The 17,829-nt window shown below is 37.7% G+C and overlaps 1 long non-coding RNA gene across 3 annotated transcripts; it reads right to left on the bottom strand.

Moving 5' to 3' along the window:
- Positions 1-9,088: 9,088 nt before the first annotated feature.
- Positions 9,089-16,260, bottom strand: LOC129349251 (uncharacterized). 3 transcript variants are annotated; one of them, XR_008602181.1, is made up of 4 exons: positions 15,737-16,260; positions 15,413-15,655; positions 15,042-15,200; positions 9,089-9,228 (listed from the first exon to the last, which is right to left on the bottom strand). It is a non-coding gene; the product is annotated as an uncharacterized LOC129349251 (long non-coding RNA). The 3 variants fall into 3 exon arrangements; XR_008602179.1 differs by lacking the exon at positions 15,413-15,655 and having other exon boundaries at positions 15,737-15,904; XR_008602180.1 differs by lacking the exons at positions 9,089-9,228; positions 15,413-15,655 and adding an exon at positions 13,615-14,115 and having other exon boundaries at positions 15,737-16,248.
- Positions 16,261-17,829: the final 1,569 nt, after the last annotated feature.

The raw sequence follows: 17,829 nt of genomic DNA, 5'->3' as shown, positions 1-17,829 counted from the left end.
TGTTTGAAATCAATTGTCAACTGATCATAAATAGCTGTGGTTATATTTTAGTGAAAACTGACTCACATGCGGAACAGATATCCAAGAAATGTCTTTTATATGTAAATGCACCTGTGATCACTGGTCTCACCCACCTACAAATTATTTATTATTCTTTTATTAATAGTTTTTATGTGTTTACTATCAGCTATCCTGTTGTCTTCCCTCTTTACCCTCACCCCAATCAGTCGAGGCAGATATCCACCCTATCTGTGCCTGGTTCTGCTGGAGGTTTAGAGGATTTTTTTCTTTCCACAGTTGTCATGTGTTTGCTGAAAGGGAATCCAAAGGAAACTATGCATATGTTGGGATCTCTGTGTAATTTTCTTCACCTTACTAATGAAGTGTCTTGAGATGAATGGCCTTATATAAATAAAATTAACCTGAACTGGATATAGGTAGAAATGTACAAATGTAAAAATCAGATCTTACTTATGAAGGTAAAAACGTTTTGGCTCAAAATGTCAAGGTCTCTGCAGACAGATTAATCAGATCAATCACCTCGACGCCACAAATCAAAGGCGAAGAGGGCAAAGTGCACTATTCTTCTCCTTTTCTTCTCTGCTAAATTCTTGCTTTTCGTCTCATCACCTGCTTACCTCTTCATCCTTGCATCTCTTGGCTTAATGCCAGATGAAGGAGGATTAGTTTTTGTGGAAGGAAACATGCCCAGTGTTTTAGTGTGAATATTTGTGTGGGTGTGTAGCAAGTGTGCACTGTGGGATGTGTACACCTACCAGCTTGGGAGCCATAACACAAGTACTGAAGTAAGCTTTACTCATTAACCAATACATGTCAAAAAGTAATATGTAAAGTGTTAGAAGGAGTTGTAGACTTGACAGCACAAGTAAAAAGACAGTACTGTAGCTTTGCAGTAGTGGAATTTTGAGTGTACGGGTTTAAATTGTGCATGTAAAAGTGTTTGGAGTATATTGTTCATACAGAAGTGCAGCCACAGTGGATTATGTTGCACAAATGTTCTGAGATGTGTAGTTGTTTTCATAGTTATTGTCTGCAGTAAATACTTGCTACTATTGCTGATTTTTTATTTTTTTTTGTAAGTGAAAACGACTGAAGCTGACTACAGCAGCCAGGAGGCTTTCAAGGAAGAAACTTGACAGGTTTTAATAGCTACTTTCAAGCCTCTTTGCTTTTTCACACTAAAAACATTCATTTTGAGTTGGAGTGTCACTTTAAATTTCCATTTTCTGCTCCCCATCCAGATATGAGTTGATAAATTGATCTTTTTTCTGCTGAAACTACAGAATTCGGCTCATCACTTGCTGATTTTCTGTGTGCTGTCAAATTACTTTAGATCAGGGGTAGCCAACACGGTGCCTGCGGGCGCCCCGGTTGCCCGCAGAGACCATGTGAGTTGCCTGCAACACATGTTCTGAAAATAACACTAGTCACCATGAAATTCCTTAAAAAAAATTATAGTTGCTGTTCTTTTTAGATAAAAAATACTTAGATTAATGCAGATTTTAAATAACAATATTTATTATATTTTTTTTAAAAAAAACAAAAATGTCTTCGGTATAAATGAACTTTGACCTTGTCCGAGTCAAAGTTCACTGCGCATGTCAAACCACCATGTCATTCTTTGCTGAAGCGTCCGGCGCAGACACTTTGGGAAACTAGATGTGGTTTTTACCCCCAAAACGTGACAGAGAAGTGAAAGAGAAAACACTATTTTCACGATGACTGGGAGGAAGAGTTCTTTTTCACGACAGTGAAAGATAAATGTATGTGTCCTATTTGCGGGGCGACTATTGTGATGGCAAAGCGGCACAATGTGGAGAGACTCTACTTTAGCTGCTGTTCCAGTTTAACTGGTGATCAGGTTAACTGGCGATCAGGTTAACTGGTGATAGTTTCCATCTCCAGATGTTTCATCCGCAGATTCGTGACGATCAGACCTGGATTTACGTGAAATAAAGATACCAGATAAAGAAGACCTCGCCGAAAAACGTCGGCATCACTACTTAACAAAGTCTGTATCCATGTAAATATCATCTACAGACAGTAAAAAGAAATGTGCGGGCCGAAATAAAAAACACGTATTTTCCAAGTACGGTGAGAGGATTCGAAGCCACGTAATCCAGCGATAAAATTATGAGACCACCATTTTACTCATTGTGCTACTGATCAGCTCGACAAACATTCCGCTTCATCCATATAGATCACTGCCATCCTGCCAGGTGTTTAACACCTGGTGATTGTTCAGGAATCATGTCCATGTCAACTGGAGATAATCACAATTTAACACAGGCTGCCTGGTTAAGAACGAGTCAGAAAACTATTTATTGTCTCACCAAGAAAACCCACAACATGAAAGCACGTCCACTGCTGTGTTGTGTTAGTTTGTGAGTTCAGTGGAACAGATCCAGAGCAGAACTTCAGGTTTAACTCGGGTTTGTTCTCAGAAACACTCAGAGCCTCAGCAGCCTCCCATCAGAAAAACACGCAGCACATTAGCTTTATTTGCTAAAATGCATCGGAACAAACTGAGACCACGTTGTTTAAACTAGTCACTCAGAAAACAGTAAAAAACTCGTTCAGTCATCCACGTCCTAACCATCATTTCAGAGCACTTTAAACCGCTGACAAAACTTTTTTTTTTTTTAAAGGAAGTAAAGGGATCCGACCTGGTTAAAACAAACAATATATTTGTGTGATTTGTGTCCTCCCAAACACCCTGGCTGGTTTAGAAATGGCAGAAGATACTTTTAAAGATGTCGCAGAGGAAGACTAGAGTGAATTGTGGTGTTTGACAGTATTTGATTTAATGACATGCTCCTAATCAATGTTCCCTGTAATTTTTCATGAGTCTGAGCAAACACACAAACTCCCTGAGCGTTCCTTGGACCACTGTGAGCAACATCAGACGATATATATATATATATATGTATATATATATATATATATATATATATATATATATATATATATATATATATATATATATATATATATATATATACACACATATATATGTGTGTGTGTGTGTATATATATATATATACATATATATATATAGATATAGATATAGATATATATAGATATATGTATTTAACAATAATAATAAACATTATAACTTTAAAAGAAGTGACTAAATTGTTCTAGTCATCTTGGAGGACCTGCAAAAATTCCTCTGTTGATTTCAGCTGTCTCATTGGCTTCTTCATATAATCTGAGTGTGACTGTATGCTTGAGGTTGTCGTCATGTCCTTCAGAATGAATTTGAGGCTGATAGTATGCCTCCTTGAATGCATAGCATAATGGGTAAGAATCCAAACATCTAAAGTGCCTAAAACTTCTGGACTGTGCTCACTGTGCTCTAATTCCACCCATCACACTTAAGCAGATGAAGTTAATGATACTGTTAGTACTTGTATGTTCCTGATAATCCAGGGCTTTTGTACACAAATTAATGCCAATTCATGCTCCCCGACTCTAAAGTGTTTGACAAACATGGGTAATTTCAAAGACGTAGGTGCTATTCACTTCTCTCTGTTCCACACACACACTGTTAGAAGTTGTTATAATGGAGTGTCTGGTTTTGGTCCAACCGGGCTGTTTTCCCAGAATTGGTGTGGTCCTGATAATAAATCCTTGAATGTGGTTGTACATGCACACGCACATATGTGTGTGAGTATCTGGTGAGAAAAACGACATACTTATTTTATGAAAACAGATCTCTTCAGGTGGTGTTTTTGGGGCCAGTGTCTGGTCCATCATGATATGACTTTGGCCAAAAAGAAGAGAGAAAAGAGATGGAAAGGAGAGCGTAAAATCCAGAAAGGGATGAAAAGAAAGGAAAAAGGGGATACAGAACAGGAGAATGATAGAGGGTCTTTGTTACTTTTGGGAATGAAATACTAACACCGAACTCAAAATGAGGTCAAACTGTTCTCTTTGGAGAAAGAGAAGACAGCAAAAGAAAGAAAGGGAGATTAAGTCAATGTCGAGTGACAGATGGTTTAGCCAGTCAGTCAAATGCCTTTTAGGCTACATATGTATTCGTTTTTATGTCTGAGAGTGTGTCTGTCTCTGTAGTATCATTTAGTAGACAACAATGTAACGGACACACAATAAATGTGTGTGTGTGTGGTCACTCTCAGCAGAGACAAAAGCATAGACTTGCAGCAAAGGAAACATAAAAATTGTGTTTGCCTTAGTGACGGCTTTGTGCCTCCAGGAAAACAGTGACCTACATGTTTACACAAATGTTGATCTCAATTGTTGTTTGAAATCAATTGTCAACTGATCATAAATAGCTGTGGTTATATTTTAGTGAAAACTGACTCACATGCGGAACAGATATCCAAGAAATGTCTTTTATATGTAAATGCACCTGTGATCACTGGTCTCACCCACCTACAAATTATTTATTATTCTTTTATTAATAGTTTTTATGTGTTTACTATCAGCTATCCTGTTGTCTTCCCTCTTTACCCTCACCCCAATCAGTCGAGGCAGATATCCACCCTATCTGTGCCTGGTTCTGCTGGAGGTTTAGAGGATTTTTTTCTTTCCACAGTTGTCATGTGTTTGCTGAAAGGGAATCCAAAGGAAACTATGCATATGTTGGGATCTCTGTGTAATTTTCTTCACCTTACTAATGAAGTGTCTTGAGATGAATGGCCTTATATAAATAAAATTAACCTGAACTGGATATAGGTAGAAATGTACAAATGTAAAAATCAGATCTTACTTATGAAGGTAAAAACGTTTTGGCTCAAAATGTCAAGGTCTCTGCAGACAGATTAATCAGATCAATCACCTCGACGCCACAAATCAAAGGCGAAGAGGGCAAAGTGCACTATTCTTCTCCTTTTCTTCTCTGCTAAATTCTTGCTTTTCGTCTCATCACCTGCTTACCTCTTCATCCTTGCATCTCTTGGCTTAATGCCAGATGAAGGAGGATTAGTTTTTGTGGAAGGAAACATGCCCAGTGTTTTAGTGTGAATATTTGTGTGGGTGTGTAGCAAGTGTGCACTGTGGGATGTGTACACCTACCAGCTTGGGAGCCATAACACAAGTACTGAAGTAAGCTTTACTCATTAACCAATACATGTCAAAAAGTAATATGTAAAGTGTTAGAAGGAGTTGTAGACTTGACAGCACAAGTAAAAAGACAGTACTGTAGCTTTGCAGTAGTGGAATTTTGAGTGTACGGGTTTAAATTGTGCATGTAAAAGTGTTTGGAGTATATTGTTCATACAGAAGTGCAGCCACAGTGGATTATGTTGCACAAATGTTCTGAGATGTGTAGTTGTTTTCATAGTTATTGTCTGCAGTAAATACTTGCTACTATTGCTGATTTTTTTTTTTTTTTGTAAGTGAAAACGACTGAAGCTGACTACAGCAGCCAGGAGGCTTTCAAGGAAGAAACTTGACAGGTTTTAATAGCTACTTTCAAGCCTCTTTGCTTTTTCACACTAAAAACATTCATTTTGAGTTGGAGTGTCACTTTAAATTTCCATTTTCTGCTCCCCATCCAGATATGAGTTGATAAATTGATCTTTTTTCTGCTGAAACTACAGAATTCGGCTCATCACTTGCTGATTTTCTGTGTGCTGTCAAATTACTTTAGATCAGGGGTAGCCAACACGGTGCCTGCGGGCGCCCCGGTTGCCCGCAGAGACCATGTGAGTTGCCTGCAACACATGTTCTGAAAATAACACTAGTCACCATGAAATTCCTTAAAAAAAATTATAGTTGCTGTTCTTTTTAGATAAAAAATACTTAGATTAATGCAGATTTTAAATAACAATATTTATTATATTTTTTTTAAAAAAACAAAAATGTCTTCGGTATAAATGAACTTTGACCTTGTCCGAGTCAAAGTTCACTGCGCATGTCAAACCACCATGTCATTCTTTGCTGAAGCGTCCGGCGCAGACACTTTGGGAAACTAGATGTGGTTTTTACCCCCAAAACGTGACAGAGAAGTGAAAGAGAAAACACTATTTTCACGATGACTGGGAGGAAGAGTTCTTTTTCACGACAGTGAAAGATAAATGTATGTGTCCTATTTGCGGGGCGACTATTGTGATGGCAAAGCGGCACAATGTGGAGAGACTCTACTTTAGCTGCTGTTCCAGTTTAACTGGTGATCAGGTTAACTGGCGATCAGGTTAACTGGTGATAGTTTCCATCTCCAGATGTTTCATCCGCAGATTCGTGACGATCAGACCTGGATTTACGTGAAATAAAGATACCAGATAAAGAAGACCTCGCCGAAAAACGTCGGCATCACTACTTAACAAAGTCTGTATCCATGTAAATATCATCTACAGACAGTAAAAAGAAATGTGCGGGCCGAAATAAAAAACACGTATTTTCCAAGTACGGTGAGAGGATTCGAAGCCACGTAATCCAGCGATAAAATTATGAGACCACCATTTTACTCATTGTGCTACTGATCAGCTCGACAAACATTCCGCTTCATCCATATAGATCACTGCCATCCTGCCAGGTGTTTAACACCTAGTGATTGTTCAGGAATCATGTCCATGTCAACTGGAGATAATCACAATTTAACACAGGCTGCCTGGTTAAGAACGAGTCAGAAAACTATTTATTGTCTCACCAAGAAAACATACAACATGAAAGCACGTCCACTGCTGTGTTGTGTTAGTTTGTGAGTTCAGTGGAACAGATCCAGAGCAGAACTTCAGGTTTAACTCGGGTTTGTTCTCAGAAACACTCAGAGCCTCAGCAGCCTCCCATCAGAAAAACACGCAGCACATTAGCTTTATTTGCTAAAATGCATCGGAACAAACTGAGACCACGTTGTTTAAACTAGTCACTCAGAAAACAGTAAAAACTCGTTCAGTCATCCACGTCCTAACCATCATTTCAGAGCACTTTAACCGCTGACAAAACTTTTTTTTTTTTTTTAAAGGAAGTAAAGGGATCCGACCTGGTTAAAACAAACAATATATTTGTGTGATTTGTGTCCTCCCAAACACCCTGGCTGGTTTAGAAATGGCAGAAGATACTGTTAAAGATGTCGCAGAGGAAGACTAGAGTGAATTGTGGTGTTTGACAGTATTTGATTTAATGACATGCTCCTAATCAATGTTCCCTGTAATTTTTCATGAGTCTGAGCAAACACACAAACTCCCTGAGCGTCCCTTGGACCACTATGAGCAACATCAGACGTGTGCACTGTGGTCACACCAGCATCACATCCATTCAAGTTACATGGTTCATTAAAAGAATCAAATTACAGCATTTACATTTATGTTAAAACACTTTGTCAACAGGAGCCAGTTGAAGGCTGCAGTGATTTTAGTGACACTACAATGTATAAGAGTGAAGTTATTGAATATTTGTCTCTCTTTACTGTTGCAGTGGTTTTGCAAATTGCAGACGGACCCTGTTCACTCCATAGACACCAATGTTATTCCTGTAGCTTGAAAGACAGCTACTTTTGATAAAACTGGGCTTGTAGCACATTGTCTGCCTTGCAACAATGGGAAAGAGGCACCGTTTATGTTTTGACAACTTATATCTAATGAGTTATTGATGCTGGAAGTCCCAATCTGTGAATATCTTTCCAACTTTACTGAACTTGGGGCCACTACCACCTAAGGAGTGATAGATTTAATTCTGAAAAAAGCATTTAGCCATACTTAAAGCTTTAAGTGCTTTATTAACACGGAACTAAAAATTTTGTATTGTTTTATTATCACAGGTTCTGTCTGAAAAGAGGTGGCATCATTTTAAACAGTGAAATCAAACTAACAAAATGTAATGACCAACCAGTGAGCAATACTGGATTCTGCAAAAACAAACAACTTTTTAAAAAAAATCTAAATCTTATCTTAACACAGTAAATGTATTAACTTATTTATGTGTGTATGCATGTATTTATTGATTTATTTAGTACTGTTAACATATCAGAGTTCGGAGGGAGTTTTTCTTAAGATAGGCAAAGGCCACTTATTGATTACATATAGGCTCTTAAATGTTTATTAAAAACTGAAAAGCATTTAAAAAAACAACTTAGGCATTTATTGAGTCACTAAAATACTGTAGAGTACAGACCACATCAGCATGATTATAAGCATCCTCTGGTAAATTAACAACCAGATACTGATGTCTCTCACCATATGGACTTCAGGAGATGACTGGGGGATGATAAACTGTGACCTACTGGTTGGGTTCTCTCTGTTCTCATGTTTCTTACATGTTTGTCCCCTGACAGCCGGGTCCTAATGTTTTTTGAGCAACACACCATACTATGACGTTTTTACAATGAGGGTTCTACTATGGAACCAGTTTGACATCTTCAGGTGTTCTTTGTGTGAAAACTCAGAGATTTCAGGTATCAGAAGGTGGTTTTCAACTTTCTTTGTTAACTTTCTGCTTCAACTTTAAACTAAATTTCCTTCACTAACCCAGCCCTCTGGACTTCCAGTAAGCTGTGTTCCTATTGGCTGTCCAGGTGGCTGCTTGGTGTTATCAGGAACACCTGAGCAGCTCAGTGTCTTCCTGCTTTATTTAGCTGCAGACAAACATTTCCTCTGCTTCTCTTCACCACAGAACCGGGTTTGGCTCCATTGCTTTAGTTTGCTCTTTAGGCGTTGGCTTGCAGCTTCCAGCAGTACAATCGTCTTTAATGTGTTTCTTGGTGTGTTTTAGAGCTTTGTACTGGACAGTTGTCTTGGTAAATGTGGTTCTTTAGCAGTGATTAGTGGATTTGTTGCAGCTGAGTTGTGCCTTTATCTTGGCTGTAGTGAGTCTGTAGAGGTTTTTGGTCAGACACATTCTGTATTCTTGTTTGTGAACCAAGGTTGGTTGTCCAGAAGGTAAGAGTTCCTGTCCTGATTCTCTGTTCTCAGAGGTTCTCTGGTAGACTGCAGGAGACTTTAGTGTTTGGGTTGTACTAGTTTGGTTTTTGTATGGTTTCATTTGGACGACTATCTTGAGGCCCCTCCATGTGGTTTAGTGAGGTTTTCTGCAACAGTTCTACAAAGCAACCTGCAGCAGAAGAGACAGAGATTTTAGGAAGTTCTGGAGACCAGACTTTAGAGCAGCAGAAACATTTGTCACAGTTTGAGCAGGAGAAGGTGAGCTTCAGAGTAGAAATGAGATGGAAACCTTCTTGACCCGTGTGGTGAGGTCCTGTACCAAGAGTTTGAGCAGGTTGTGAAGAGTCTGTAGTTCTTTGGTCTCAAAGCACAAGAAGAGTCGACTCATTAAAGGAGAAAACAGGAGATATTGTTGGTTCTTCTGTCGCTCTGCAGTTTCCTTAGACTGAATATCAAGTTTATATTTTAAATGATTTCCCATGTGAGCCCAAGAAGACTTCAATAAACTCCCTCCATCCCCTGGACACAACATATTTAATTACCATGTTAAATCTTTTTTTTTTTTTTTTTTTTTTTAATGTTTTTGAGTTTTAATCATAGTTTTAGCATAGTTTTTTTTCTCTTTGCTTGTTTAGTTTTGTCATCTGTGTAAAAGGTGCTAAACAAATAAAGTTCAATTGATAAATTGAATAATTGACTAACTCGTGATTGTGACAACAGAAGTATTTTCATTGTGATTTAAGGGTTTATTTCATTTTTAAGGTTGGGGTTAAAATCTTGACAGAAAAAGAAGATTAAAGAAATAAACTACATAACAAAAAGCAATTAAATCAAAGGGAAAGAAATTTAATACAATAAAACTTTGAAAAAGTTTTATTAAAAAGTATTTTTTGAACGTTTAGTTATCGAAAATATTTTATCTGTAATTTTGAATATTTGTATTTGAAAAATTTTGTTTAATTTCATAGTTACATGTATCCTGTTTAATTATCTAATTCAATATTTTGTCTGTTTAATAGAATTTAATTGTATTTAATGTTTAACTAATGTTTAACTATATTAAACATTAATATAGTTCAATAGTTAAATTTTTCAAATACAAATATTCAAAATTACAGATAAAATATTTTCGATAAATAAAAGTTCAAAAAATACAATTAAACAAGAAGAATATTAAACATTTAAAAAAATACAAAACATTTCATTAGATTCTTAAACCTTTAAAAAAGACAAAACATTTAATTAAAAAATTAAATGTTTAATTAGAAAATTACATCTTAAAGAACATAAAACTTCAAATAGGAATTAAACAGAAAATACTATGAAGCATTTAAAAAGAAAATTAAACATTAAAAGGTGGTAAAACATTGAAAAAGAAAAACCTTCAAGATTTAATCGAAAAATTAAATATTGGGAAAGAAAGAAAAATTCAAACAAGCCGATAAAACATTTGAAAAAACAATAAAACATTAAAAGACAAAACATTTCGAAATCAAATCAGACATTAGAAAAGAATAAAAGGTGAGAAAAGAGCAAAACTAAACATTTAAGAAGAATCAAACTAAAGACAAAACATTTGAAAAGACACCAGTTAGACTTTAGAAGATCAAATTAAACAGAAGAGACAATAAAACGATCAAAAAGAGCAAAAACAGATAAAGGTCTTCAAGCGTTTTCTAGTCTGAAATGAAAACATCAAGTTGTTTCTCCAAACATTTCCTCTTTCTATGTTCTTGGTTTGATTGTGGATAGATTTACTAAGAACTCATTGCAGAAAACTGCTTTCCAGATAAAGTCTACTAGTAGTTGAAGGCATTTATCAAACTAATGTTACCTTCTGATCTCCACAAACTTTACTGTTCAGTGAAGAGAATCAAAGTTTGTTGAAGATTTCTGAAAAACCCACAGGTGAAGGTCTGAGAAGAACTCAGATGGATGGTCTAAATGTGAAATCAAGACTCATGGTCACAAGTTTTAAGGCTTCTGTTAACCAGAAAGTTCAAACTAACAGAGAAGTACTGAGAAACTTATAAAATTTCAGTCCTCAGACTGTCTGAATGTTCAAACTAACAGAGAACTACTCAAGAACTTTTAAGATTTCAGTCCTCAGGCTGTATAAAGGTTCAAACTAACAGAGAACTACTGTGGGACTTAGAACATATCAGTCCTTGGACTGTCTGAAAGTTCAATCTAACAGAGAACTACTGTGGGACTTAGAAAATTTCAGCCCTCAGACTGTGTGAAAGCTCAGGTCCTGAGGACTCGGGAGGTGTGGAGGCTTTGGAAAGTCTTGGAACTGAGGGTTCAACCCTCCAGCACAAAGGCTGAAGTCCAGCCTCCTGAGAAAAACGGTCGAGTCGAGACTCGAATTAAAAAAAAAACTCGAAAACGAGAAAAAATAGATGATAAATGCGCAAAAACCAGAAGAATTAGTATCTGAGCGAATAGCTCAGGAGGATAAGAAGACAGACTACCAACTGGAAGGTCGCAGGTTCAAGACCCACCACTGGCAATTTTCTTTCTTTGTCTTTGTCAGGATTTTGATAAAATTTAAGAAGGGTCTGGTCTTGAACCAGCGACCTGCAGCTCCATAGGCAAATCCTTAACTCACTGAGCTACAGATCAGACAAAAAGAAATGATTTCGTCGTCCCTTTGGCATCGTAGTTCCTCAAGTGACCACATGGGCAGAGCCAAGGCGGAGTCTGGGTGGAGTCAGGGCGGAGAGTAGGCGGGGAGGTGGGTGGCGGCCTCCCCCCTCTACTCCCCCACCACCCACCACACCTTCCCCCGCCCGACAAGTTCTTCGAGTCTCCACGAGTTCTTCCAGTCTCGACAGGTTTTCCCGAGTTTCTGGAGTTTCCACGAGATCAGAGGCAGAACAAGTTGTCATGAAGAGGTGTTGAGGTCGGCCAGGATGGAGTGACTTTTTACAGCGACTAGAAGGAGGACCACTTGAAGAGCAGGTCTTTAACCAGCATCCATAAAATCCATGGAGTCGACTCCAGAGAAATGAAGGAAGGTCAACTTTTATCAACCTCCATCCAGATGTTCAACTTCATATCTTTTCTTTGACATTTTTAGCACCACAAACCTTTAGTATCACACTTTATTATCATTTATTAGGACTTCAACGGAATCCACCAGCAGATTTAGTTTTTGTTGAGAAACTTTATTCTTGTCATCGTGGGACTGCAGTATTTAAAACTGTTCCTTCTATTTGACCTCATGTTTATTAGTTTTAGTGGAGAAAGTTATTTTAGTTGTCGATTAGTCTCTTAAAAACCAAGTAATAAATTGGATTAGTCAAGAGGTTTAAATTTCTTACTTTGTCATATTTTAAATATGACAGAAAATGGAAAAATAAAGTGTCTTGAGACAATTTGACCTGTAATTGGCATTATATAAATAAAATTGAATTAAAATTGGATGTATCTTGTAATGTTGGAGTAATTCAGCCATATATGTTGGAAAACACATTTTCTTTGACCACTAATCTGTTGATTGTTTTCTCCAGTAATTCATTTCTTGTTTTGGTTTATAAAATGTCAAACCCAAATATATTCAGTTTACTGTCATAAACACCAAAAAGATTTACATTCATGATGCAGGAATCAGGCAGTTTTTCACTTTTTATCTTAGTTTAGTCAGAAAGATAGTTGATAATGTGTGAATTGTTGCAGCTTGTGAGCAGTAAAAGGTTTTAATCTTTGGGGCCGAGTGTCAGAAAACATTTAGAAACCAACATCAACAAAACACTCAACAAAGATTTGAACATCATTGAAGGGAAATCCAACTTTTGCATGACAATGTCTAATTAAAGGACATTTATTTGCAATATAAATGTGTGATATTCATCCTCTGGAGCTTTCTCTTCACATCGTCTTCCACCTGGACCGGTTTGGTCGGGAGCATGTGCAACAAATATTTGAAAAACTGCACTTTAACATCAATGAATGACACTGAAGTTTAATCTCTACATAAATGAGACTGAGTCTGGATGTGCTGCTCTGTCATTAACTCTTAAGTTTAGGGAAAGTTAAAACAAAAGAGGACAGTTCAGAGAAGACTTGAGAATGAGCTCATTTTGAACAAACATCTCAGACTTTCTGAGCTTCAGCACCTACAGCAAGATATTTTAACAACAAGCAACTCAAGAGATCCAGAAGTTGGAGAGAGTTAGCTTTAGCTGAGCCAAAGAACATGTGGGACGCTAACCTAGCAAACATTTCAGACTTTTCTCTGTGAATTCTGTGAAATAATTTCCTATTTAATGACAGAGCTACACATCTTAACTCAGTCTCATTAAAACAGACTCTAATTCAGTGTCATCCATCCATATTAAAGTGCAGTTACCCAAAATGTTTGTTGCATGAGCTCCAACAAAACCTGTCCAGGTAGAAGGCCACTTTGACAAACAGGAAGTGGAAGATTCCAAGCAGATTTATAGAAGGGGGAACCGGACTGTACTAAGTGTGGTCGAGTATAGAGGGGTGTTTTGTGGGTTTTTAAGGCTGATAATGATTATTAGTGAGACATTTGGAGTAGATATTCATTTGCAGTAAATGAAAGTATTTAAAATCTTGAGTTAAACTTAGAAGAACACAAACTCTAACAGCAAACTTTGTTGATACGTTTTTGTTTTGTTTACAGATGTTAAGTTAAAGGAGTTTTATATGTTACGTATAACCAATCAAATCACTCAAGCAGACACAGCGACCACAGGTAGATAAAGGTTCAGAGCCAAAGTAGCGCCATTTTTAAATGTATTTATTACCGTAAATCAGTAAAAAATAAAATACTGATAATCAGAAAATCAGTCAGCCCACAATTAGTACAATTCTACAATGTATGTCTCTTTCCTTTGACTTGTTATTTGTACAATATACGATGCATATGATGGTGTTTTTTCATACCAAAGGCTATACTATGATGTTTTCTAAGAGACATACCATGCTACTCTGTTTGTTCTGGCTCTGGGCTGCTGCACTCCTCCTCTGTTGTTTTCTGGATTGTACTCAGCTGCATGCCTTCGTCCACCCGGCCTCCGTTGACTCGTCCTGCCTGCCGTCTCTGGAGCCGAAGCTGGATTGGAACAGACCAAAGTACAGTCCAATCACGATGCCAGCTGCCTCTCAAAAGGCTCCTTCATCTGGCAGAACTTCTTCTGAGGGGAAGCTGAGCTGGTCCAGCAGAACTTTGGAGATGTGTTCCAGTGGTTGGTGGATGTGTGGGGAGATAGAGAGGGACCTTTGAATTGTTCAGAAAGGAAAACAGGAAACCCATTGGTAGTTTTAGTTTAGGGTGCTACTGCGGTGTGTTTTTGGGCTTGAAGAGGTGAACAGGAAGAGTTTTTTTTTCGTATTGATTATCTTTTACTTTGTTCCTGGTTGGAATGCCATCAATGTCAACATGAAGTTCACGTTTAGTTCTGTTTATTTATTTATATTTTACTAACACCCATTTGTTTTTAACCCCCTCACATGTTGTGTTGTTGTAAACTTACTCTTTCAAATAAATACTCGTCTAACCCTCTGGAAACCAGCATTTGGACTGTTTTTGTGTTGCTCCTCACCTACTGACAGCTGTGGACTAAAGGCTATACTGTGACGTTTTTAGAGCGACATACTATGATGTTTGTTGGGCAACACACTATACTATTGGCTTTTTTAATTGACATATTACTGACGTTTTTTTTTTTAGTTTTTTTTTTTTTTTAGCAACATAAGAATTTGAACAGTTTTAAAAGTTACTATACTTTTACTTGTGCAATGAAATTATTATTCAATGGCATTTTTTAAGATGACATATTATACTCTGATGTTTTCTTGAATTACATACTATTTTGACAATATACTGCACTATGACATTTTTTGAACCACATATCATACATGACAATTCTAGGCAACATCCTATCATTTTGCGCTTTTTGAACCACATAATAATCTATGTTTTGTTTTTTTCTTGCCAACATGCTGTACTATGAACTACAGGCCATACTATGTTATTCTTGAGTAAAGCATACTATACTTTGACATTTTCTGAACTACATCCTACACTATGGCATTATACACAGAGTGCTTTGGTTACATGTTGATTTATAATCTCGATTTTTTTCTGTTTTGTTTTTTGACGGGATTACCACAGACCTGACAGTGAACACCGTTGACACCCACCTCAGGGAGACGCTGTCTAAGATCTCAAGGCTGCTTGGTCGTGGTCTTTCTGGTACGTACTCTTCCAAGATGAGCCGGGAAGTTTAACACTGATGGAATGACACCAGGTCTAAGCCGACAAACTTCCAATTCCTCCTCAACCCATAGTCTCTGGGAAACCTACATGGAGTAAGAAAAGTAGACAGAGAAGTAATTAAGTCTGTACACAATATATTAAAAAGAAATCATGCTAATAAATTAAGTACAAAGAACCGAATTCGCCAATATACTGGAGACCAGAGCTATTTAATTTGATAAGTATAACCTTGTTTAATAACATTTCAATTATTTGAGAGCAGTCCTAAAGAACTGCCTGTAATTCCAATCATCACCTATGAAAAGTCATTCCAAGTTTCCTTGTCTCAATCGTACGACGCAGTGTGCAATTGTATGCAGCACAGTGAGCCAGCATACTTGTTGTAACTCTCTTCACGACAGACGCAGGTAGTTCTTTTGAACGGGCGTTTATTTATGACAGTCTTTGGAGCGATTTCATCTTCACACGCCAGGTTCATGCCAAGCTCACTTCAAGGTAACGTCAGGCTAACTCCAGGCTAGCGCCGTGAGAACTGCAACTGTGCACAGTAGAAGCACTTTAAACAGAATTCTCAGTAACAATCACTGTCCAGACATTCACAAACAAATACAAACAATACCTCGTTGCACTGCCAGTCATGAGAGTGTCCTTAAAGTCTTTGCAGTCCACGAAAGTCACTTAAATGCATCCAGATCGACTCGTGAACCTGTCTTCCGATTATACCGTCTCTTTCTCAGTCCGTGGTGGAACCAAACATGCGACTTTAGTTCCTACGTGGAACGTTGAACCCCTTTACTGTTTTAACCAATTAAATTGATCAAATTACAAGCTACGAAATATTATTTATAACGTCAAATTAAAACCATATGAACTTATTTATTATGTAAACTCAAACCTTAGATTATAACATTTACATTTGTTGTTTCCGTTTTCACGCCGTCTACATCAACGGAATGCACTGAAACTTTTCCCCCACTAGCTTAGCCTCGCCGTAGCACGCAGCTCAAAGGCACGTGTCCTATCTACTCATTCATATCTATGAGAACAACGGTGGCTGTACAGAAGGACGCATGTCATTGACGTTGATTAGCTGCGTAAATACGTATGTGAATCGCATCATTGGCTGCAGCAGCCAGTCACCGGTCACTCACTGACTCACATTGAAAAATAGCACAATGAATTCTTACGTGTTTGTTTACAATTTAGGTTGGATTTTTTTTTGTGCGCAGCGCAGATTTTCTGTGCGCGGAGACCGTGTCAGCAGTGCGCAATTGCGCACGCGCGCAGTTTAGAGGGAACAGTGGTCCTCATCCACCTTAGAGTACATGTAGGCTAAATATACAAATATGGCAGCACAATATCTTCAGAGTCCAACAGGAATATCTGTAGCTGTAACGTTCAAATGTGACTGTAGTCTACTTCAATACCTCCAATAGGTGCTTATGGCTCACTGTGTAGAACGAATAAACCATTGTTTGTTTTGACCAGTTGTGACTATCTCCAGTTGACATGGGCGTGATTCCTGAACAATCACCAGGTGTTAAACACCTGGCAGGATGGCAGTGATCTAACTGGATGAAGCAGAATGATTGTCGAGCTGATCAGTAGCACAGTGAGTAAAACGGTGGTTTCATAATTTTATCGCTGGATTACGTGGTTTCGAATCCTCTCACCGTACTTGAAAAATACGTGTTTTTTATTTCGGCCCGCACATTTCTTTTTACTGTCTGTAGATGATACTTACATGGATATAGACTTTGTTAAGTAGTGATGCCGACGTTTTTCGGGAGGTCTTCTTTATCAGGTATCTTTATTTCACGTAAATCCAGGTCTGATCGTGACGAATCTGCGGACGAAACATCTGGAGACGGAAACTATCGCCAGTTAACCTGATCACCAGTTAAACTGGAACACCGGATTTGATCACGTGATGACTCGTGTCGTGAAGATCATAAATGGCTCCAAAGCCAAACAACCAGGACATTGAAGGTGTTGCTGGAGGAGCTGTTAGCTGAACATGGTGACCTGTTACTACACACAGAAACCCCATGGATCAGCAGGGGAACAGTTTTGCAGCGTTTTTTGTCACCGTTGGCCGAAATCAAAGAGTTGATGCAATCCAAAGGGGTAGATATCTTGCTGCTTGAGGACACTGAGTGGATTCTTGTTCTTGCATTTTTAACGGACATCACTGGGAAACTGAACCATCTGAACTGTGAGCTGCAAGGTAAAGGTAAGACATGATAAGCTCTGCAATGCCAGGCTTCCCACTAACACACATTTACTGACAAAGAAAGAGGTAACACATGTTGTCATTCAAAACACCGTGCCAGTACACAAAAATGTGAAAAATAATTTGTTGAAAACGTGTAATGATTTGTTGTTATGATTTGTTAAAAATGTTGCAATGCTGGTGAAAAATGCTGGTGATTAGTACTAATGTGATAGGATTCATTTCAAAATGTGAAAGAGTTGATTTTTTTTTCTTACATAACTGATAATTTGTACAAACATGGGACAGAGTTCATGAATTGTTCAAAAATGTTACAAAGGTAGTGGTTTGCACAAATGAAGCATGATTTGATGACAGTTGATGATTTCCTAAAAATGTTAGAAGTGACAATTTGCACAGAATTTTAACTGGTGTGATTTTGAACAAAATGCTGCAAATATGCTGATTCATACAAAACTGCCAAGAAAGATATTTACCAA

This window comes from Amphiprion ocellaris, chromosome 7 (assembly GCF_022539595.1).
Source record: "Amphiprion ocellaris isolate individual 3 ecotype Okinawa chromosome 7, ASM2253959v1, whole genome shotgun sequence".
NCBI lineage: Eukaryota > Metazoa > Chordata > Actinopteri > Pomacentridae > Amphiprion > Amphiprion ocellaris.
This window is presented reverse-complemented; position numbering and strand designations above follow the sequence as displayed.